This window comes from Narcine bancroftii, chromosome 2, assembly GCF_036971445.1.
Source record: "Narcine bancroftii isolate sNarBan1 chromosome 2, sNarBan1.hap1, whole genome shotgun sequence".
Taxonomy (NCBI): Eukaryota; Metazoa; Chordata; class Chondrichthyes; order Torpediniformes; family Narcinidae; genus Narcine; species Narcine bancroftii.
The window spans coordinates 174,915,632-174,940,478 of record NC_091470.1 but is presented as its reverse complement, the minus strand read 5'-3'; the positions used below and the strand labels follow the sequence as shown (position 1 = coordinate 174,940,478).

General features: G+C 44.5%; 1 long non-coding RNA gene across 1 annotated transcript; it reads left to right on the top strand.

Annotated features, from left to right (window-relative positions):
- Nucleotides 1-4,130: 4,130 nt before the first annotated feature.
- Nucleotides 4,131-16,376, top strand: LOC138754626 (uncharacterized). Its single transcript, XR_011351859.1, has 2 exons — nt 4,131-4,720; nt 14,470-16,376. It is a non-coding gene; the product is annotated as an uncharacterized lncRNA (long non-coding RNA).
- The last annotated feature ends 8,471 nt before the right edge of the window (nt 16,377-24,847 follow it).

Here is a 24,847-nt window from a genome sequence, read left to right as displayed (position 1 = left end):
AAAGTGGAGACCACAAGTGATACCTGCCAGAGAAAAATGAGCAGTAATAAGGGAAGTTGTAATTACCAAAACTTACAGGAATTAAATATTAAATTTGGCTCATAGTAAGCCTTTAGGGTGTCATCTTGGAGTGAAGAAGACGGTAGAAAAGATGAAGAAACTGTTTTATTGGCTGAAATTAAGAAAGGATGTTGTGAACTTTTGTAGAACTTATCACACTTGTCAACTGGTGGGCAAGCCTAATCAAGGACCACCAGTGGCATCTTTACAATCCATCCCTGCTTTTGGGGAGCCCTTCTCAAAAGTGATAGTGGATTGTGTTGGCCCATTGCCAAAAGCCAAAGTGGGAAATGAATATTTGCTAATACTCATGAGTATAGCTTCAAGGTTTTCACAGGCTATTCCCCTGAGAAACATTAAAGCAAAGACAATTGTGAAGGCTATGCTAATTTTTTTTCACACTGTTTGGCCAACCAAGGGAAATTCAATTGGACCAAGAGAGTAATTTTATGTCTGGAATATTTCAACAGGTGGTGTATGAATTGGGAGCCCATCAAATTGTGTCATCTGCCTATCATCCTGAAAGTCAAAGGGCCTTGGAAAGGTTCCATTTAACTGTGAAAAATATGATGAGGGCTTATTGCGTGGAAAATAAAAAGAATTGGGATGAAGGAATCCATTTGTTATTGTTTGCCATTAGAGAGGCAACTAAGGAGTCTCTTGACATTAGTCCATTTGAGTTTGTGTTTGGTCATGAAGTCAGGGGTCCATTACTATTGTTGAAGGAACAGTGGATACATAATTTAAGGGATAATGGAATGTGAGGAGTCAAACAAGTGCTAAGTGAGAATGAATTATGATGGGTTAAATAAGGGTTAAGCAAATATAAAAAAAAGGGGTCTTCAAAAACAGGATAGCAAGTAGATAGATTTAGCAAGTCCTGGGGTTGATTAATGAGTAAAAACAAAGACATGACACTTCCTGGTAAATAAGTCTGCAGAAAGGCACATAAACTGATAAGAAGTTAGAATACACGTAGGCAGAATTACCTAATGCTAAACCAATCCAGGAGGCAGAAGAATGTTAAGGGGGAAGGTACTTCTGTACTGAAATGGAATGTATAAAAAGTTGGGTAAGCCCCAGTATCTATGTGTATTCCCATGGTAAGGGGAAGCACCCAACTTTGCATTGTTGTAAAATTATAATAAATTAACTTTGTTCTCAATTTTTGTCTCGAGTGAAATCTGTGAAGGCACCTCTGCTTCTCACACATAATGATATACAATCAAATCTGTTGGATTATGTTTTCAAATTTAAAGCAGATTACATCCGGCTTGAGAGATTCAAGGAAGAATTTAAAAACTGCTCATGGAAAAATGAAAATTCGGTATGATCATAAAGCAAATATTAGGGACATTAAACCTGGCAACAAAGTATTGGTTTTGTTTCCAATGCAGTCAAACCCTTTGAGACCTCAGTTTTCAGGACCATATAAGGTGAAATCAAAAATTAACCAGGTTACCTATGTCATTGAGACACCTGATCGTAAAAGAAAGACACTGGTCTGTCATGTAATCATGCTTAAACCTTACTTTGAGAAAATGACTGAGGAGGAGACTAGGATTCTAACCCAGGTGCTAGTTATAGAGGAAAGTAAGGAGGAGATAAGTTTTGTGGAAGGTCATGGAGCACAGAAAGTGATAAGCCCCAGGGTGGAAAATTCTATAGTTTTGCAAAACTTAGACACCAAGTTAATGCATTTGACTAAATCAGAAAAGGAAGAAATGAAGACATTACTTATAAAATTTAAGGATATATTCCCAGGTGTTCCAAGAAGAACTACTGTGGCTTGTCATGATGTGGAGGTCAGTGATGCTAAGCCTATTAAGCAGCATCCTTACTGAGTTAATCAGAAAAAAAGCAGGTTGTTTGATCAAGAGGTGGATTATATGCTCAAAAATGACATCATCTGAAAATCAAGTTCAAATTGGAGTTCACCCTGTGTTCTGATGCCTAAGCCAGATGGCTCAATTAGGTTTTGTACAGATTATCGAAAGGTAAACATGGTGACAAAGATTGATGCGTTCCCTATTCACAGAATAGATGATTGTATAGATAAGGTGGGGAAGGCTAAGTTTCTTACAAAGATTGATCTCTTAAAAGGATACTGGTGTGTTCCTTTGACAAAGAAAGGCAGGGAGATTTCTGCATTTGTTACACCTTTGGGATTGTATGAGTATAATGTTATGCCTTTTGGGATGAAAAATGCACCTGGAACATTTCAGAGAATGATTAATGCAGTAATTCAGGGTTTAGAGCATACTAAATCGATGATTTAGTAATTAGTACGGATACATGGGAAGAACACATGCTTGCATTAGAGCATTTATTTCAGAGACTGGTGGAAGCACACCTCACAGTGAATTTGCACAAGAGTGAGTTTGGACATGCCACTGTAATTTATCTGGGTTACGTGGTAGGACAGGGACAGATGGCACCGGTTGGAGCAAAAGTATTGGCTATCACTGCATTCCCTATCCCCGGTAATAAGAAAGCTCTTCGGAGATTTCTAGATATGATTGGCTACTATCATAGATTTTGTAAAAACTTTGCAGAAATTGCACTCCCATTAATAAAACTACTTGGAAAGAAAGAAAATTTTATCTGGTCAGATGCATGCCAGGAAGCGTTTCTGAAGTTAAAGGCCATTTTATGCCATAAGCCTTTACTTTTGTCCCCTAACTTTGAAAAGCCATTCTTTTTAGCCATGGACGCCAGTGACGAAGCAGTTGGTGCTGTACTGTTACAGAAGAAGGATGGTGATGGATTAGAATATCCATTTTTGCACTTCTCGAAAAAGTTTAACGACCATCAACGAAATTACTCAACCATTGAGAAGGAGTTATTAGCGCTTGTTTTAGCATTGCAACATTTTGATGTGTATATTTGCATTGCTCAAAAATCATTGATAATTTACACTGATCATAATCCATTACTTTTTCTGTCTAAAATGGAAAATAAGAACAGACGTTTAGTGAACTGGAGCTTAATGTTACAAGAGTATGATTTAATTATTACACACAAAGGGGATTGATAATGTAATAACAGATTGTTTGTCAAGATGTTAATCTGGGTAGATATGAATCTAATCACATACTTAATTTAAAAAATGGAGTGTTTATTTTATTTTATTTATGTTTTTTTCTTTGGCTTGGCTTCGCGGACAAAGATTTATGGAGGGGTAAAGTCCACGTCAGCTGCAGGCTCGTTTGTGGCTGACAAGTCCGATGCGGGACAGGCAGACACGGTTGCAGTGGTTGCAAGGGAAAATTGGTTGGTTGGCGTTGGGTGTTGGGTTTTTCCTCCTTTGTCTTTTGACAGTGAGGTGGGCTCTGCGGTCTTCTTCAAAGGAGGTTGCTGCCCGCCGAACTGTGAGGCGCCAAGATGCACGGTTTGAGGCAATATCAGCCCACTGGCGGTGGTCAATGTGGCAGGCACCAAGAGCTTTCTTTAGGCAGTCCTTGTACCTCTTCTTTGGTGCACCTCTGTCTCGGTGGCCAGTGGAGATCTCGCCATATAACACGATCTTGGGAAGGCGATGGTCCTCCATTCTGGAGACGTGACCTACCCAGCGCAGTTTGATCTTCAACAGCATGGATTTGATGCTGTTGGCCTCTGCCATCTCAAGTACTTCGATGTTGGATATTGATGTAATACTTCCATTAATTGTTAAAAATTTGTTCTTGTGGACCAAAATTTCTTTTAGCAGGGGAGGTGTTACAGAGTTCTGTGTTGTGTATTGGCCTATGGGTTGTGTGGTTTTATGTTAAAAAGTGACAGTTTGGCTTAGAGAGCCAAGGTGAAGGTTGTTTGCTGAGAGAGTGGGAGACGGACTAGGCATGTGCAGAAAATGATCTAAACATTTCTGGACTTGGATGATAAACCACCACTGGGTGGTGCTGTGGAGTAGAAGGAGGCCCAGAGCAGGAGTCATTGTCTGGAGGACAGTTTAGAATGTTGGGATTTCAAAAGGGATGAACATTCCGAAGGCAGCCAGAAGTATCCGGACCAAGCCCCCGTGGTTCCTCTCTCTGCAGCAACACAAGACAACTTCGAATCTTGTGCTCTCTCTCTCTCTCTCTCTCTCTCTCTCTCTCTCTCTCTCTCTCTCTCTCTCTCTCTCTCTCTCTCTCTCTCTCTCTCTCTCTCTTAAAGATCTTTTGGTTTCAGTTTACCAAACAAACTGAATTTTGTTTCTGATCTTTGCTTCGGTTGAGATCAAAGTTTTGTGAGTCTTGAGTGTTTTGTGTTTGTTTTGTGTCTAAGTTTTTCTTTGGGCTGGTTGTAAATATAACTTAGACTTTAATTACATATGTTGTCATATGAGGGGAGATACAATTAGACTCTTGAATTATCTGGGGAAAAAGGGTCTACGGGTGTCCAGGAACAAGTTACAGTTCGTTGAGAGAACTGTGGTATATCTGGTGTTATATAGAGAATTTAGGTTAAAATGACTTAATGGGGGCTCGTCCGGGATATACACTCCGGCCGTGAGGGGAGGCGAGAATAGGGACATCGGAGGCGGTGCACCCCGCTGAGTTCAGCGGCTCCTAGTCCCTTGCTCGTCGCTTCGGGCGGCTTGAGCGAGTGGTATCCGGACAAGGTGACACGACAAGACGGAGAGGAGAAGGGTGACGGTTCAATCCCCGGGAAGACACCGGTAAGTGACGACTTACGATTGTGGTGTGGGGATTGGGTAACAGGTGTAACGGGATACACCTGTTTGGATAAAAAACCTAACGTAATAGATCAGGTATAGAGCTTTTGTCGTGGCGTGAGGACCCTGTCGTGGGACTCTAGGATAGACCCCAGGGAAACCTCGGCGGTAACCGAAGGAGGGACAGCACCTCCGACGAAGTGCCGAGAAGAGAGGGGTCAACCCCAGGGAAACCTCAGCGGTAACCGAAGGAGGGACAGTACCTCCGACGAGGCGTCTGAGAAGAAGGGAGTAGGGTCCAGAACGAGAGGGTCCTCAGCAACGATAAACAGATCTAGGTGGGAAAATGGGAGGATCAAAATCTAAGGGCTCATCTGAAAATTCAGGACAATTCCTGGGAGTTCCCCTTGACAGCCCTTTGGGGAGAATGTTTGAAAATTGGGATAGTAAAAGATATCGAGACAAAAACAAGAAAAAGATGGTCCAATATTGTCTCCTTTGGTCGAAACAACCTATTAAAGGTTCCTCGGTCTGGTGGCCGAAATTTGGATCTGATGAGGATTGGGTTAGACAAGCATTAAACATATATGTAAATAGTGAGACCAAAGGTGAATCAAGAAGAGTCAGCATATGCATTTTGTTGGGTTCCCTGGCCAGGATCCTTAACAAAATGTTTTAAATTGAGGGTAGCGGGAGAAAAGAAATGGGAACCTCTGGACAACCTTCCCCCTCCTTATATTCCCCCGGTGCCTACTGCGCCCGAGGAAAGCTTATTACCGGAGGGGAAAGGTGATGAATCTGATTGCCCCGAAAGGGGCCGGGAAAAAAAGGATGAATTAAGGGAGTCAGACCCTAAACTTCCACCGGTAAACCGACCCTGGACAAGATCCCAGACTGGTCCAGGACCATCAAAATTTTCAATAAGCCTAAATCCCCTGAGGGAAGTTCCTATGGGAGGACCGGGAGGGGGAACGGGATATGTGAATGTTCCCCTAACTAGTACAGAGGTGCGGGGATTTAAGAAAGAAATGAAAAAGTTATTAGAAGATCCTATAGGACTGGCTGAACAGCTTGACCAATTCCTGGGACCAAACACATATACGTGGGAAGAGATGCAGGCAATAATGGGAACATTATTCTCACCCCAGGAGAGGCAGATGATTCGACGGGCTGCCCTCCTCATGTGGGAATATGAACAACCTGGGGACCCCAGACCCCATGAACAAAAATATCCCTTAAATGAACCCTGGTGGGACAAACGAACACCCGAGGGATTGGCAAGTATGAGACAATATAGAGAGTGGACAATTAAAGGGATACGAGAGGCTGTGCCAAAGGGTCACAATTTCACCAAGGCATTTGGGAACCACCAGGGGAAAGACGAGTCCCCTACTGATTTTTTGGAGAGGGTGAGAAAGAATGTCCAACAGTATGCGGGCGTGGACCCTAGTACACCAATGGGTGAACAGCTTATTCAAATTGAATTTGTTTCCAAATCATGGCAGGACATTAGAAAGAAACTAGAAAAGGAGGAGGACTGGAGCGAAAAACCCCTAAGTGACCTGTTAAAAAAGGCGCAAAAAGTATATGTGCAGAGAGAAGAAGAAGATCAAAAGAGGGCGACAAAGGTTATGGTACAGACTATCCGACAGATGAATGCTAAATCCAGAGGGGAAAGAAAACAAAACCTTCCTCTAAACAATCCAAGATATCCAAGAGAGGGAAGACCCCGGAGGTTCGTTAAGTGCTATTACTGCAATGAGGAAGGACACTTTAAGAGGGAATGCCCCCGATACAAGAGGGAATTGCATGCGCTCGAACTTATGGAAGAAGATTAGGGGTGTCAGGGGTTCCAAATGTTAGGGACCAAATATAAGAGGGAACCCCTGGTTAAACTAAAAATTGGTCCCAAGGGAGAAGAGGTGGTGTTTATGGTGGACACAGGAGCGGAACGAAGTAGTGTAATAACTGTGCCAATCGGAACTGAGCCTGTAAAAAGTAATTTGACAATTTCTGGGATAGAAGGGGCTCCCAGAATGGTATCAATAATTCCCCAAGTAACAGTGAAACTGGAAGAAAGAGAAGGGGTACAAGACCTCTTGTTATTACCGTCGGCTGGATTTAACCTCCTAGGAAGGGACTTATAGGCTCTCCTAGGTTTGGGTGCTCTCCCTGTGGACGGAGAAGTGCGAGTCCACCTCTGCACTTTAAAGGAAGAGGATGAACGGCAGATTGACGAGAGAGTCTGGTATAAGGAGGGAAATCGAGGAGGTCTGGACATCCCACCTTTACATGTCACATTAATACCAGGTCATCAGCCGGTAAGGAAACGTCAGTATCCTATTTCTTTGGAAGGGAGAAAAGGGCTACAGCCGGTAATTGAGACTTTAATACGAGACGGACTATTAGAAGAATGCATGTCACCTTATAACACCCCTATACTCCCAGTGAAAAAGTCAGATGGATCCTATCGCCTAGTTCAGGATCTAAGAAGTTTGAATGCTATTGTTCAGACCCGCCACCCAGTGGTGCCTAATCCCTATACTATTATGAGTCGGATTCCCCCAGACCATGAGTGGTTTAGTGTTATCAACTTGAAGGATGCCTTCTGGACGTGTCCATTAGAAGAGGAAAGTAGAGATATGTTTGCGTTTGAATGGGAAAATCCATGGACAGGTAGACGGAGACAGTTTCGGTGGACTGTATTTCCCCAAGGGTTCACTGAATCTCCAAACCTGTTTGGACAAATGCTAGAACAAATCCTGGTGGACTATCCACAATCTGATGATTCCCAACTAATGCAGTATGTGGACGATTTACTATTATCAGGACCCAAGGAACAAGAAATGAGGGGAGATACAATTAGACTCTTGAATTATCTGGGGAAAAAGGGTCTACGGGTGTCCAGGAACAAGTTACAGTTTGTTGAGAGAACTGTGATATATCTGGGACACCAGATAAGTAAAGGACAGAAACGGATTACCCCTGAACGGATTGCGGGAATCACTAGAATGCCGTTACCCCGTAATAAGAAGGAAATAAGACAATTCCTGGGACTCTTAGGTTACTGTAGGTTATGGATAGAGGACTACTCAGCGTTGGTGAAGTTTATGTATGAAAAGCTGACAAATGAAAATGAATATCATTGAAATGGACCCAGGAGGAGAAGGGATGGTTTGAGGACTTGAAGCATCGCCTGACACGAGCCCTGGTACTCACTCTGCCCTCTTTAAAACAGCCCTTCCAGCTATTTGTCACTCATAACCAAGGAACAGCTGTGGGAGTTTTAACACAGGAAAAAGGCGGTCAGCGACACCCAGTGGCTTTCCTTTCCAAAATGATGGACCCAGTGTCTCGCGGATGGCCGACGTGTATTCAGGGAGAGTCGGCTGCTGCTCTGTTGGTAGAGGAAGCACGTAAACTTACTTTTGGAGGAAAGATGACTGTGTACACCTCCCATTCTGTGAGTGTTTTATTAACACAAACTGCCCATCGATGGCTGACTGATTCTCGCATATTAAAGTATGAAACCATTTTAATGGTCGGAGAAGATCTACAGTTTGCAAAGATTAATAGCTGCAACTCAGCTCAGTTTTTATACGGCAGTGAAACAGAGGGAGAGGTGGAGCACGACTGTGTCGAGTTGACAGATCTTCAGACCAAGACCCGAGAAGACCTTTGCGATACTCCGCTGGGAGAAGGATATGAATTCTACATTGACGGCTCCGCCAGATGTGTTGACGGAATGAGAAGAAGTGGATATGCTATAATAGAAGGAAATACTTGGAAAGTAGTAGAATCCACGAGACTACCCGGAAGCTGGTCAGCACAATCCTGTGAACTATATGCCTTGCAGAGAGCCCTCAGAATACTGCCAAAGAAAATTGGAACGATTTACACAGATTCCAAATACGCATACGGGGTAGTGCATACCTTAGGTAAGATCTGGAAGGAGCGTGGTCTAATTACATCAAGAGGAAAGGAAATGGCACACGAACAGATGATTACTCTGACTTTAGAAGCCTTGACATTACCCCAGGAAATAGCAGTGGTCTACATACCAAGCCATCAGAGGGGAGATACCCCGACAGCAATTGGAAACAGACTGGCTGATGAAGAAGCCAAAAGGGCAGCCATGCAACAAGAAGTCCGTTTGCTGACCTTAATCCCAATAAGGCAAGGCATAAAGAAGGCTCCCATTTTCACTGCTAAGGAAGAAAAGGACATGGCTCAGCTGGGCGCAAGCCAGTTGCCTGATGGAACATGGAAGACACCAGATGGAAGAATGGTTCTAAATAAAGAAATAACTCGCAATATTTTAAAACACCTGCATCATCAGAGCCACTGGGGCACCCAAGCCTTATGTGACACAGTGCTTCGAGAATATGTGTGTAAGGGAATCTACACCTTGGCCCAACAGGAGGTGCAGAATTGTCACCTATGCACAAAAATTAATAAGAAGGTAATGAGGACAGGGACCATGGGAGGTCAACCATTAGCCATACGCCCTTTTCAACGTATCCAGATCGACTTCACAGAGTTACCTCAAGTCCAAAGATGGAAATATCTGTTGGTGATAATAGATCACTTTACCCGATGGGTGGAAGCCTTCCCAACAGTAAATACTACAGCCTCTACAGTAGCTCGCCTCCTCCTAGAGCAGATAATCCCCAGATATGGTATAATGGATTCTATAGACTCAGACAGGGGTCCACATTTTTCTTCAAAAATCCAACAATTGATTTGTAATGCATTACAGGTCTCTTGGAAATTACATACCCCTTGGCATCCACAAAGCTCAGGGAGGGTTGAACGTATGAATGGAACCCTAAAAATGCAATTGACAAAATTAATGGTGGAAACTAAAATGCCTTGGATAAAGTGTCTGCCCCTGGCTTTATTGAGAATTCGTACTGCCCCACGAAAAGATGTAGGGTTGTCCCCTTATGAAATGATGTTTGGGCTTCCCTTCTGGAGTACAGTTGAGGGGTGTCCCACCTTGGGGGAAGGGGATATATTTGTTAGGAACTATTTACAGGCACTGTCACGCTCTCTTGCAGATTTACGAAAGAGAGGACTATCGGCACAAACACCGCCTTTAGACTTTTCTTTACACAAAGTGGAACCAGGAGACTGGATTCTCATCAAGACCTGGAAAACTGAAAAACTCCAGCCCCAGTGGGAAGGTCCATACCAAGTTCTCTTAACTACAGAGGCTGCAGCACGAACAAGAGAGAAGGGGTGGACGCACGCATCCAGATTTAAGGGACCTGTAGAGGCGCCTCAGGACCCTGATACGAACTCAGATTGGACTTGTGTTCCTGGAGAAAAACCTCTTACCTTACGATTTCGCAGAAAGACTTGATTCACAATGTTATTGTTATGTTCTTTGATTTTTCTTAGTTTGCCTATGTCTTTATCAGGTGTGAAATGTAAGAAATGCAGAGACACAGTGGTCCTGTTTCAGGACCGCACTTGTGGAAGAAAGGAGGGTAATTTTATTTCCCATACCTCCGTTCCTGAGAAATGCTGGGCAGAAAATACCACCCAACATCCATATACCCCTTGTGTGGAAAAAGAAGGAAATAATATGGGTCATTATATACAGATTCCTAATACCACTCCTTTCCCTCTTAACGGTTGGAAGGGTGACTCAGGCCCACCATGCCCTGATGGACTCTGGTTTTGCATACACCAGCGTACTGTTCCAATGAAAAGTTCCACTCCACACTTGAAAATGCCTGTCCCTTTAAGACAGCCGGACTTAGTTCGAGTCCATCCAAATAACCATGTAAGTTTCGGTAATGCAGTTGGGGGAGATAACCTTTTTGTAGATCTTGCAACTAAAATTGCAGGAACTTTTAATGTAACCAATTGTTGGGTCTGCGGGGGTCCACGGATGTCAGAGCAATGGCCTTGGTGGGGGGAGCCCCTCAATTCATTGACCATGATTTCCCGAATTTGGACAACTAACCGAACGAGATCAAGAGAAACTTGGTCTCTCTCTAACGTCTCCTCTGGTTTTTATTGTCTCTCACGAGCCGGAAAATACCCAGTAGGAGAAAGTCCCTGCAAGGCTGTATGGATTCGCATTTCGCCTGGTATTTTCACTTGGTTTCCTAAACCCCTGACTTGGTTCTTATCCACTGTTTTTAAAACTAATTGCCTACCCCTGTCTAATAGCAGTATTCAGTTTTGGAATTGTACCACTTCCACCATCACAGGACCATACCAATCAAACCCCGTTCTTAAAAGAGTTTGGGAAAGGGGGTATGGAGTATCCCCAAATGGATTATTCTGGGTATGTGGTAATAAAGCTTATACTCGTCTTCCCTCACAGTGGAGTGGAACTTGTTTCCTAGGAATAATCCGCCCAGAATTTTTCCTCCTACCCCTCGATCACGGTCATAAATTAGGCGTGAAGGTTTTTGATACATTACACCGTCAGCCCCGCTCTACCACGGTACATTTGGGACAATGGGGAGATGATTGGCCTCCAGAACGCATAATTCAATATTATGGTCCCGCTACATGGGCTCAAGATGGATCCTGGGGTTATCGTACTCCTATTTATATATTAAATCGCATTATTCGCTTGCAAGCAGTCCTTGAAATTGTTACAAATCAAACAGCTCTAGCCCTGCAATTACTTGCATCCCAGCAAGGTCAAATGCGCTCTGCTATATATATCAGAACCGTCTGGCCCTAGACTATCTCCTAGCCATAGAAGGAGGTGTATGTGGAAAGCTTTATTTGACTAACTGCTGCTTACAGATTGATGATAATGGCCAAGCCATTCGAAAAATCGCTGATAATATTCGTACTTTGTCCCATGTACCGGTTCAAACCTGGCATCCTTTTGCACAATTAAATTGGATGGACAAATGGTTTGGGGGAACCTGGTGGCGTACCTTCTTGTGGGTCATCGGAGGTATTTTATTCCTCCTACTTATTTTGCCCTGTATTATTCCCTGTCTACGCAGCCTGGTGATTTCCATGGTCCAACAGGCTATGCAACCAGGGGGACTGGGAGACCCTGTAAGACTTTTACTTCAGCATGAGATTAATGTATCATAAAACGTTTCTCTTCCCCAGGTTAAAATCCCCATTCATATCTATATATGTATTCAACACATTTTAAAGAGAGAAAGGGGTGGATTGTTATATAGAGAATTTAGGTTAAAATGACTTAAGTTAAAATGTGATGATTAATCATAAACAGGGAAGCCAGAACGGACAGGGAGCTTACTAGCAGCCAAGGACAAAAGGTTCTGCTGAATATGTTTTTTTAAACCTATCTTTTCATGGTCATAGTGAGAGACATGCAGGAGACAAAAGATTGATAAGAAGGGTGAGAAACAGAATTTAGTGTATGTAGAGTTCACAGCGTACGTAACGAACGTGATAATTAAAAATGCAGTTATACTTAGAATGCTTTTGCAATACTAACCAATTAAAACAGTATTAATAAGAAGGGGAAGGGCAAACAATAAGGGTATAAAAATCAATGCACTGTATGTATCGGGGCTTAACTGGTGAGAAACCAGTTGAGTCCAACTCTGCAGACTTGTAAATAAAGCTTGTCGTGTCATCAGTTTTAAAGAGACTCATGTGTGAGAAGTTTTATTTCTGACATCTGGGACACCAGATAAGTAAAGGACAGAAACGGATTACCCCTGAACGGATTGCGGGAATCACTAGAATGCCGTTACCCCGTAATAAGAAGGAAATAAGACAATTCCTGGGACTCTTAGGTTACTGTAGGTTATGGATAGAGGACTACTCAGCGTTGGTGAAGTTTATGTATGAAAAGCTGACAAATGAAAATGAATATCCATTGAAATGGACCCAGGAGGAGGAGGGATGGTTTGAGGACTTGAAGCATCGCCTGACACGAGCCCCAGTACTCACTCTGCCCTCTTTAAAACAGCCCTTCCAGCTATTTGTCACTCATAACCAAGGAACAGCTGTGGGAGTTTTAACACAGGAAAAAGGCGGTCAGCGACACCCAGTGGCTTTCCTTTCCAAAATGATGGACCCAGTGTCTCGCGGATGGCCGACGTGTATCCAGGGAGTAGCGGCTGCTGCTCTGTTGGTAGAGGAAGCACGTAAACTTACTTTTGGAGGAAAGATGACTGTGTACACCTCCCATTCTGTGAGTGTTTTATTAACACAAACTGCCCATCGATGGCTGACTGATTCTCGCATATTAAAGTATGAAACCATTTTAATGGTCGGAGAAGATCTACAGTTTGCAAAGATTAATAGCTGCAACCCAGCTCAGTTTTTATACGGCAGTGAAACAGAGAGAGAGGTGGAGCACGACTGTGTCGAGTTGACGGATCTTCAGACCAAGACCCGAGAAGACCTTTGCAATACTCCTCTGGGAGAAGGATATGAATTCTACATTGACGGCTCCGCCAGATGTGTTGACGGAATGAGAAGAAGTGGGTATGCGAAAATAGAAGGAAATACTTGGAATGTAGTAGAATCCACGAGACTACCCGGAAGCTGGTCAGCACAGTCCTGTGAACTATATGCCTTGCAGAGAGCCCTCAGAATACTGGCAGAGAAAACTGGAACGATTTACACAGATTCCAAATACGTATACGGGGTAGTGCATACCTTTGGTAAGATCTGGAAGGAGCGCGGTCTGATTACATCAAGAGGAAAGGAATTGGCACACGAACAGATGATTACTCTGACTTTAGAAGCCTTGACATTACCCCAGGAAATAGCAATGGTCTACATACCAATCCATCAGAGGGGAGATACCCCGACAGCAATTGGAAACAGACTGGCTGATGAAGAAGCCAAAAGGGCAGCCATGCAACAAGAAGTCCGTTTGCTGACCTTAATCCCAATAAGACAAGACATAAAGAAGGCTCCCATTTTCACTGCTAAGGAAGAAAAGAACATGGCTCAGCTGGGCGCAACCAGCTGCCTGATGGAACATGGAAGACACCAGATGGAAGAATGGTTCTAAATAAAGAAATAACTTGCAATATTTTAAAACACCTGCATCATCAGAGCCACTGGGACACCCAAGCCTTATGTGACACAGTGCTTCGAGAATATGTGTGTAAGGGAATCTACACCTTGGCCCAACAGGAGGTGCAGAACTGTCACCTATGCACAAAAATTAATAAGAAGACAATGAGGACAGGGACCATGGGAGGTCAACCATTAGCCATACGCCCTTTTCAAAGTATCCAGATCGACTTCACAGAATTACCTCAAGTCCAAAGATGGGAGTATCTGTTGGTGGTAATAGGTCACTTTACCCGATGGGTGGAAGCCTTCCCAACAGTAAATACTACAGCCTCTACAGTAGCTCGCCTCCTCCTAGAGCAGATAATCCCCAGATATGGTATAATGGATTCTATAGACTCAGACAGGGGTCCACATTTTTGTTCAAAAATCCAGCAATTGATTTGTAATGCATTACAGGTCTCTTGGAAATTGCATACCCCTTGGCATCCACAAAGCTCAGGGAGGGTTGAACGTATGAATGGAACCCTAAAAATGCAATTGACAAAATTAATGGTGGAAACTAAAATGCCTTGGATAAAGTGTCTGCCCCTGGCTTTATTGAGAATTCGTACTGCCCCACGAAAAGATGTAGGGTTTGTCCCCTTATGAAATGATGTTTGAGCTTCCCTTCTGGAGTACAGTTGAGGGGTGTCTCACCTTAGGGGAAGGGGATATATTTGTTAGGAACTATTTACAGGCACTGTCACGCTCTCTTACAGATTTACGAAAGAGAGGACTATTGGCACAAACACCGCCTCTAGACTTTTTTTTTACACAAAGTGGAACCAGGAGACTGGATTCTCATCAAGACCTGGAAAACTGAAAAACTCCAGCCCCAGTGGGAAGGTCCATACCAAGTTCTCTTAACTACAGAGGCTGCAGCACGAACAAGAGAGAAGGGGTGGACGCATGCATCCAGATTTAAGGGACCTGTAGAGGCGCCTCAGGACCCTGATACGAACTCAGATTGGACTTGTGTTCCTGGAGAAAAACCTCTTACCTTGCGATTTCGCAGAAAGACTTGATTCACAATGTTATTGTTATGTTCTTTGATTTTTCTTAGTTTGCCTATGTCTTTATCAGGTGTGAAATGTAAGAAATGCAGAGACACAGTGGTCCTGTTTCAGGACCGCACTTGGGGAAGAAAGGAGGGTAATTTTATTTCCCATACCTCAGTTCCTGAGAAATGCTGGGCAGAAAATACCACCCAACATCCATATACCCCTTGTGTTGAAAAAGAAGGAAATAATATGGGTCATTATATACAGATTCCTAATACCACTCCTTTCCTTCTTAACGGTTGGAAGGGTGACTCAGGCCAACCATGCCCTGATGGACTCTGGTTTTGCATACACCAGCGTACTGTTCCAATAAGAAATTCCACTGCACACTTGGAGAATTTTTCCTCCTACCCCACGATCACGGTCATAAATTAGGAGTGAAGATTTTTGATACATTACTCCGTCAGCCCCGCTCTAGCATGGTACATTTGGGACAATGGGGAGATGATTGGCCTCCAGAACGCATAATTCAATATTATGGTCCCGCTACATGGGCTCAAGATGGATCCTGGGGTTATCGTACTCCTATTTATATATTAAATCGCATTATTCGCTTGCAAGCAGTCCTTGAAATTGTTACAAATCAAACAGCTCTAGCCCTGCAATTACTTGCATCCCAGCAAGGTCAAATGCGCTCTGCTATATATATCAGAACCGTCTGGCCCTAGACTATCTCCTAGCCATAGAAGGAGGTGTATGTGGAAAGCTTTATTTGACTAACTGCTGCTTACAGATTGATGATAATGGCCAAGCCATTCGAAAAATCGCTGATAATATTCGTACTTTGTCCCATGTACCGGTTCAAACCTGGCATCCTTTTGCAAAATTAAATTGGATGGACAAATGGTTTGGAGGAACCTGGTGGCGTACCTTATTGTGGGTCATCGGAGGTATTTTATTCCTCCTACTTGTTTTGCCCTGTATTATTCCCTGTCTACGCAGCCTGGTGATTTCCATGGTCCAACAGGCTATGCAACCAGGGGAACTGGGAGACCCCGTTAGAATTTTACTTCAGCACGAAATTAATTTATCATGAGACGTTTCTCTTCCCCGAGTTAAAATCCCCATTCACATATATATATAATACACACATTTTAAAGAGAGAAAGGGGTGGATTGTTATAGATAGAGAACTTAGGTTAAAATGGCTTAAGTTAAAATGTGATGATTAATCATAAAAAGGGAAGCCAGAACGGACAGGGAGCTTACTAGCAGCCAAGGACAAAAAGTTCAGCTGGATATGTTTTTTTAAACATATCTTTTCATGGTCATAGTGAGAGACATGCAGGAGACAAAAGATTGATAAGAAGGGTGAGAAACAGAATTTAGTGTATGTAGAGTTCACAGCGTACGTAACGAACGTGATAATTAAAAATGCAGTTATACTTAGAATGCTTTTGCAATACTAACCAATTAAAACAGTATTAATAAGAAGGGGAAGGGCAAACAACAAGGGTATAAAAATCAATGCACTGTATGTATCGGGGCTTAACTGGTGAGAAGCCAGTTGAGTCCAACTCTGCAGACTTGTAAATAAAGCTTGTCGTGTCATCAGTTTTAAAGAGACTCATGTGTGAGAAGTTTTATTTCTGACATATGTTATATTTAGGGTGGGAAATTTATTAGTTTTACAGTTATAGAATTTTGCATGGTAACCAGTGGGCATTGTTACAAAAGGGGGGATTTTAAATTAAAGTTTGAAGGTGAATTTTTTGTTAATAAAGTAATTGTTCATCTTTACCCCTGCGTGATGTGCCTTCTTTGTGGTTGCTGGTTTGATCTTGTAACACCTGGCTGTGTAGCGTTTGATTGCCATGATATCTTCAATACCTGTGCAGTTATTAACTGTGCTTGTAAGCTCCTCGATGTTGGTGAGGTCATTGTAGGTGGCTGTCTCCCTGAATCCACTCCAGTTCATGGTTTCAAAACTGTTTTGGACCACTGATGTGTCTTCCTTTGACCAGGTCTTGATCTCCCTATTTACTAGTGGTCTTTTATAAACAGAGATTAACAGAATAAATATGTGATCTGAGTTTTCAACATGGGGGTGGGGGAAGCCTTGAAAGCTGCAGGGACATTTGTGTAGACTAGATTTAAGATATTCTCTCCTCTGGTTGCAAACTTGACATGCTGTTGGAACTTCAGAAGGACAGCTTTTATACTGTGAATATCCTGGAATTTCTAGAGGACCTTATAAAGTTCTCCAAGTACTTCTCTGGCATTTGCAGAAGGGGGAACGTAAACTGCTGTGCTCAGAGTGGCTCTGAACGGACAGAGTCAGTAGAAGGGTCTACACTTCACCATGAAGAGTTCTTTCTCTATCTCTACTGAGCAGTTGGCCTTTAATACAAAGATGTTTGTACACCAGTCCTTGTTGATGCAGGTGCATCAATCCCCTCTGCAGGCCTTACCAGAGGCAGCAGAATTTTAGTCTTCCAAAAGAAGATAAGGCCTTGCAGATGAATGGACAAATCAAAGTGGAATCCTGGAGCCATGTTTCTGTAACTCCCCTCCATTCTCCTTTCTCCAGAGGGACCACTGCCTCCACAACTCCCTTGTCCACTCATCTTTTCCCACTAATTATATCACTTGGTACCTACTCCCCTGACCACAAGAAATTCTACATGTACTTTCATTTCCTCCCTCACCACTATTTGGGGTTCAAAACAGACCTTCAAAATGAAGCAGGATTGTAAATCTGTAGGGGCCACCTTCTGTATCTGCCACTCCTGCTGTGGTCTCTTCTACATCAGGAAGACTAGATGCAGACTGGGAGATTATCTCGTTTAGGATCTTAGCTCTATCCACTGCAATAGCAAGGACCTCCCAGTGGCCAACCACTTCATTTACACACTTAAAACATAGAACAATACAGCACTGTATAGGCCCTTCAGCCTTCGATGCTGTTCCAACCCATATATTCCTTCCTAAAAAACATTACTAAACCCTCCCTACCCTGTAACCCTTTATTTTCCTTTCATCCATGTGTCTGTCTAAGAGACTTTTAAATAACTCCAATCGTTCAGCCTCCTTCACCAACCCAGGCAAGGCATTCCAGGCACCCATCTCTCTGCGTAAAAAAACTCACCCCCGATGTCTCATCTAAGCATCACCTTGTAGAGATGTCCTCTGGTGTTTGTTGCCCTAGGAAACAGGGGCTGACTGTCTGTCTTGGGTAAACTTGTATCTCTCACTTTGTTCGTTTTAGATTGGTTACAGTGTTCGAACTACCGAAAGAAAATAGACACACACACCGAGAGCAATTCAGTTTATACAAGTCTTTATTACTAAATCTAAAGCTGAATTCACACTACAATATGCAAGCCCTTCCCAATTATACTTATCAATGCCTGGACTGGTCCCAACTGCCGAAGCGAGGCACACTTGTAATAGGTTGTCGGGGCGCCGGTAGCAGCTTCTCTACCTCCCTCGACCGGGACGTTAGCTGGACTCTTGAAGTTCTTCTTGCTGAGAGAGATTTAGCCACCTCTCTTCCAGAGTCTCTCTCTTCAGCAGTGGGACCAGGGCTTATATTAGCCAAAAGTTGTTTACTTCAGATCTTATCTTTTTGAACAAATGATTTATTATCTTCCTCTTGAAGAGAGATGTTGCCACCTCTTGGAGAGTCTCTCACTTCAGCAGTGGGACCATGGCTCATATCACTCCAAAAGTTGTTTATCTCAAATCCTATCTCTTTGAACAAACTGTTTAATTATCTTCAATGTCTCCTGACAGTCTGCGACCAACAAATGTAAACTGCTCTGGGCCTCATAAGTGTAAATTAGATAATGTCTTCCATTCAACTGCATCCTGGGCCTCATGGTGGGTGTTTACTAAATATGGTGGAATTTAGATTATGTCTGCTGATTCCAAACAAGTTCTCAGCCTTGCAGTAAAAGACACAGTTTAAATCTTCCATTACATTCCACCCCTTGGTCACAGGCTGTCAGACACGAGACTTAACAAGCATTTGAGTACAGAAGGAGCGAAAAAGAGAAGGTAAAACTATGATAATCACAAAAACAAACAATAATGCGAGCAACCAATGAAGAATATTGTGGTCCAATCCCCCAAATATACCATTTAACCATGAAAAAGGACTCAAACTATCCTCATAGGCCACAATTCCCAGACACTGAAGCTCACGAACAGATTTTGAAACATGCTTAACAATATCAGATATATTAGTGGATACATCGGACCGTGTCCCCCACTGGCAACTCCCTCGGAACGTCCTCGACATTACAAATTCAATTGCTGGCATCAAAGCAGCGGTTAAGCCAGATCAGCAGGAGCACAAGATGGAGGACCTGGAACAAAGAAGCCTGACATATGTCACTCACGATGCCGTAAGTGTTCAGTATTTAAACAAACTAAATCATCCTGTCCCTCAATAGCTACCCACCGAGTGTTACCCTGGGCAGGTGTCACTATTTCCCCTTTTACAGGAGGGCCACTATCTGTTGGTGCCACCCATACCTTTTGTCCGGCATTCTCTGGCTCGGGAATGGGGGGGAAATGACTGTTTTTCCTCTGGAATAGGCTGTAGTTCAGAAGTGTGAAGCATTCGGTGGAAAGGTGTACCTCCCTTCAAAGGGCGATGATTCAAATTGTCGACTGCCTGCTGCAGCACATGGCACCACCCCTTCAGGGTTCCCAGTGGTGTTAACAAACGAATTTGTTCCTTCAGTAAGCCATTCATTCGTCGTCGCATTGGTATGGGCGTCAATGTGATATAGGTTATCTCACAATGATGAGAGGCATCCCACAACAGCTGCCACAACTCTTTTCCCCACACTGGGTGGTCATGTATCAGCCAGTCGTTCTTTTGCCAATCAGGCATCCATATCACTAGTCCATTAGCCACAGCCCAGGTATCAGTAAACAAGCGAAGAGGGTGATCATGGGGGTCTAGTGGTAAAGTGACCGCATTCAACTCAGCATACTGACAGGAGCCACCACCCCCCTCCTCCAATAAGTGAGTTCCTGACCTGGGATGGTAAGCCACTGCCTTCCACTTCTGCTTTCCTTGCACCCACCGGCTGCTACCATCAGTAAACCAGGCATCCTCTTGTTCTGCTTTCTATACCATCTCTTCCATGGCCCCTTGGATCATCACATCATCAATATAATGGTGAATCGAAAGGGAAGGCGATACTGTCACCATCTCCAAATCACGGGCAATTAGGCTGTGGCAAATAGTGGGAGAGTGTACATAGCACTGAGGGAGGCAGGTGAAGGTATACTGGCGCCCCTTCCAGGTAAAGGCGAACTGATCCTGTGAGACCTCATCTATAAGAATATTGAAGAAGGTGTTAGCGAGATCAATGACAGCATACCATGTTCCCGAGTTCCCAGTAGTAATGTTTTCAATAAGGGTAACAATGTCCAGAATTGCCGAAGCTAGTGGTGGAGCATGTTTGTTCAAAAAACGATAGTCATCTGTCATTCTCCAGGAGCCATTCGGGTTCAGGACCGTCCAAACAGGGCTATTAAAGGGCGACGTTGCGGGCCTCACTACCCCTTCTTGCAAAGCATCGATGGTGGCAGTAATCTCTTCCTGCCCCCCAGGGAGGCGATATTGTGGAATGCATACTGGTTTCGGGGGAGGGAGGCACCATCACAGGATCCCACTTAGCCCGACCCACCACTAATCTTTTAGTAATAGTCCGAATTCCAAATGCAAATCCCCCTTGGCTAGTATTAAGGGCCGTACCGGTCAACATATTAATACCCAGGATACACTCATCAGTGGTAGCCACCATGGCATGTAACCATATAGGGGAAGGGCCATCACCCACCGTGGTGCGGACTTTTTATTTCCTTCGCCAGGGTGATCGCTCCTCCCATCTCCTCTATTCGAAATGTTGGTCCAGTCCAGAGGTCAGGGTTATTCGGAATCACTGAGTGCTCCGCACCGGTATTGACCAAGGCCAACATTGGTGGTCATTACCCCCACCCCAATGGACTGTTCACGGTATGTAGGGCCATGGGTCCCCATGTATCCGCCATATCTCAATGAAGTAGACACGGGGGCCCTGCCCACACCTTCATGCCTTAGTGGGGTTCGGGGGCTTCCAGGACCACATGCTACTATTGTCCATAAGAGACTTTTTAACCATTTGTTGTATCTCATCACGGGTACCTGGAGCAAGAGAAGCTGGGTTGATGGGAGCAGCAGTGGGAGCAGAAGGCACAGCTGGGCCAGGAGGACTCAGAAGCTGGGGATGATGTTCTCCTGTCTTCCTCTTAAAAAGGACATAAAGGACCGCAGTAGGTTTCCCATCAATATCACTTTTAGATACGCCTAACTTTAACAAGGTTAGAAAAAGGTCCTTTCTTGTCGGTCCGTTATTAACAGCAGCCCCTCTCTTTTCATCCTGCTTGTCTGATTTAACCTGGGCTGTACGTGAGTGGATTTTTCCTCCCATCTCTAATTCTCTAAGCCCAGATAAGGCGTGCACCGCCTCAGACACAGGGTGCCCAATTAGTGGGCTAGTTACGGACAGAACCAGTCCCCGTACAGTGGGTTGGGCAGAACGAACCAATCGGGTATGCATTCCAGCCGTGAATATCTCTTCATCAGGGCTCCCCCCGTGTACCCACGGCCTCAAACGCCCTGCATACAAGGCAGAGGCCAGGGCCTGCTGACGAATTACTGCTATACCCTCCTCTGGGGTGCCCCAATTTTTCCGTAAATGTAAATCCCAATCTACTGGTGATGGGTATACTCGTAGCAGGGCATCCCCTAGAGTGGCAAGTAAGTAATCCACCTCTCTTTCTCTACCCCGCAGCTCAGCAGTGACCCGGATATCAGTAATCAATGTTCCTAATCCCAACAATTCCTCAGGGGTTAAATAATCATTACCCCTCCTTGTTCCCAAACACGCAGGAGCCAGGCTGCCAGAGTTTCTCCCACCTTTTGCCTATATCGATCTCCAATGGCAGCCAGCTCTTTTATAGAGAAGTCACGGATCATTGACTGATCTTGACCTCTGCTCCCAATTTGACCCACAGGGTCCTTTGCCCTGTGGCTGGGACGAGGCCTAGGCCATCCCGTAGACGGGGTGGGCCATTGAGCATAAGCAGGGGTTCGGGTACCTTCCCCTGGGTCCTCTAGTGAGATCAGGGGATCATCTACCTCTTCAATGTCGTTAGTTACATTCCACCCCTCTCCCTCTCCGTCTGTTTGTAAAATCTGCTGCCTTACAGGGCGGGCGTGAACAGCAGGTGGAGAGGGTACTATGTTAGGCACATGCTGAGGAGTATCTGCATTATTACCATGGTCATTCCAGATATTCCCGTCCCAATTATCAATTACATCAGGATCGTCGCCTTCTTTATCTTGGCACGAATACGATGTGGATCGGGTTCTTCTCCATGCCTTTCTTTATCTGCACAGAGCTGCTGCTGGAGTTTAATATTACAGCAGAACGTTTGGACATGCTTATCCTCCCATTCTTTGGCTCGGTCCTGACTGGTGCAAACAATCTCACTCATCACGGAACAGCGTTGTCGCAGGGCTTCTAGCTCCTCCTGTAGTTGCTCTCTCTTACGCTGAGATTCTACTTCTCGCTGAACTGATTCTGCTTCACGCTGAACAGAGTGGCATGAGGCTGTGGCCAGCAGCCAAAAACCATCCGTCAGCGTCCCCTTTTTAACAGGAAATTTACTTTCTCAAAGGAGAGTGGCAACCCGCTCTCCCAGAGGCGTACTTGATGGATCTAACTATTCATCCCAACCGAGGGGTGGTATTGACCAACATGCCAAACCCATCGTCTTTGGAAGTCCATCCCGGAATCAAGAACTGCTCAGGGCTCACCTCTTTCTTTCAGCGAAACATCTTGAGACCAACCCTGCTCGCAGCGCCAATTGTCTTGGGTAAACTTGTACCTCTCACTTTGTTCGTTTTAGATTGGTCACAGTGTTCGAACTACCGAAAGAAAATAGACACACACACTGAGAGCAATTCAGTTTATACAAGTCTTCATTACTAAATCTAAAGCTGAATTCACACTACAATATGCAAGCCCTTCCCAATTATACTTATCAATGCCTGGACTGGTCCCAACTGCCGAAGCGAGGCACACTTGTAGTAGGTTGTCGGGGCGCTGGTAGCAGCTTCTCTACCTCCCTCGTCCGGGACGTCAGCTGGAGTCTTGAAGTTCTTCTTCTTGCTGAGAGATGTAGCCATCTCTTCCAGAGTCTCTCTCTTCAGCAGTGGGACCAGGGCTAAAATTAGCCAAAAGTTGTTTACTTCAGATCCAATCTCACCCAAGATTGCCTGTGCGCAACCTGTCACCTTTGAAAACGGCATGAAAAGGCAACACTGTCATCGTCAGAGGAGGAATGATGGTAGCTGTATTTCTGCACCACGAGGTCAGCGCCATCTCACCTTCACAGATCAACTCAGGCCAGTGGGGGCCACTCGAGCAAGGAACAAGGCATCTTCAGTGAACTGACATCACTGGTCCTCGACCAGAACGGACCTCACCACTAAGGAACTCGATGGTAACTATAAAGGACATTTGACTAAGTGCTTAATCAACACAGGCTTCACAGAAAGCTTTATAGACTCACAGACTGTAAGAAAGAATAACTTAAAAATGTATCCTTCTAATTTCCATATCTTCCTCGTGTATCATCCCATCCGGTGCATGTACAAAAACATTGTACAGTTCATTTATCGTTCGAGGGGGGGGAGTTTTGTAAATTACGTCTGTATATTTTGGATGAATTGTATGGTCCAGTACTGTTGGGTCTGGAATTCCTGTGTCACCTTAAAAGCGTGACCTTGGAGTTTTCTGGTCCCCTCCCCCTGGTAACAGTTCAGAATGAAGGGCCCTCAAAATCAGGACCCACTTGTAGCCTCTCCATGCTGAACATTGATCTTCCCCCTCTGTTCCCAAACCTGTCTGCCAACTGTGTGTGTGTGTGTGTGTGTGTGTGTGTGTGTGTGTGTGTGTGTGTGTGTGTGTGTGTGTGTGTGTGTGCGCAGATATATGTGTTTGTGTGGGTATGTGGGTGTGTGTGTGTGTGAGTGTGTGGGTGTGTGAGTGTATGAGTGGGTGTGTGGGTGTGTGTGTTTGTGTGTGTGGGTGTGGGTGTGTGTGTATGAGTGTGTGTGCGTGTGTGTGTGTGCGTGTGTGTGTGTGTGTTTGTGTGTGTGGGTGTGGGTGTGTGTGTATGAGTGTGTGCGTGTGTGTGTGTGTTTTTGTGGGTATGTGGGTGTGTGAGTGTGTGAGTGTGTGGGTGTGTGAGTGTGTGAGTGTGTGTGGGTGTGTGTTAGTGTGTGTGGTTGTGTGAGTGTGTGTGGGTGTGTGGGTGTGTGTGTTTGTGTGTGTGGGTGTGGGTGTGTGTATGAGTGTTTGTGTGTGTGGGTGTGTGTGTGTGTGTATGAGTGTGTGTGTGTGTGTGTGTGTGTGTGTGTGTGTGTGTGTGTGTGTGTGTGTGTGTGTGTGTGTGTGTGTACCATGGTCCAGAGAAATGTTGTCTTGTCTGGTTGTAGATGTACAGTCAGATGGTAATTAAACTCAAACTTGAAATTGAGCCTGTTTTGCAATCCCTGCCATTGGGCAGAAACCCTGGAACAGTGAGCTGCCAGCCTTGCCCTTCTCTCAGCTGGATAACCGTAATTGTAATTCCACACACTGGTCCATGTAAGCTCCTCGGACTTACCTGTGAGGCTCTTTGTATTAAAGTAAATGCATTTGAGCCTGCCGATCAGCTCCTATTCTCCATCTTGCCTCTGCCTGCTCTGCCCACTGGGTTTGCATTTGGGTCAGTCTCCCCACTCTCCCTCACTAATACTGAGTTTCCAACCTCCTCTGACTGTTGTGGGCAAATCTCCCGGCAAAGCTGTTGGTCCCCTCCAATTCAGATGTAAGCCCTCGTTCGTCCCATATTGATCCCTCTGAGCCAAGTGCCTAAACCCTCCATCCTGCACCAGTTCCTCTGCCACGCATCCTTCTGACCTGTCCTCCTATTCCTGACCTCACGATCACAGGGAGGGAGCCCAAGATTTTGACCCGATAGCT